The following is a 365-nucleotide window of genomic DNA, read 5'->3' as shown; positions in this document are numbered from 1 at the left end:
GGTGAATCCCCTTCCTTCCTCCAATTTCACAGACAACCGCCACTGGACAGAGCCACCAGCTGCACCACTGCAAACCCTCCAGCGACGCCCGCAGAGACCTGGCGACCCTCTCCCACGCCTGAAGTTTGTCTACACAGAGTGCCCTGCGTAGAAGTAAGACCTTCTCACGGTCTCGGGTGCACGCAACACTCAAAGCACTGCTTTTTACTCCTCAGTGCGCGGGCATAACCGATAGACCGAGGAAGATGACGGCGCTCCAGCTCCGGGCGGCAACACCCGCCCCGCTGCCCCACAGACGGCTGAGAAAAAGCGGCGCGCGCGCACCCGAAGGCGGGAACCCGGCTGCCCCGGCGGAGCGTACCACT

This window comes from Strix aluco, chromosome Z (genome assembly GCF_031877795.1).
Source record: "Strix aluco isolate bStrAlu1 chromosome Z, bStrAlu1.hap1, whole genome shotgun sequence".
Classification (NCBI taxonomy): Eukaryota; Metazoa; Chordata; class Aves; order Strigiformes; family Strigidae; genus Strix; species Strix aluco.
The sequence above is the reverse complement of the archived record's forward strand: the minus strand, read 5'-3'. Positions refer to the sequence as shown.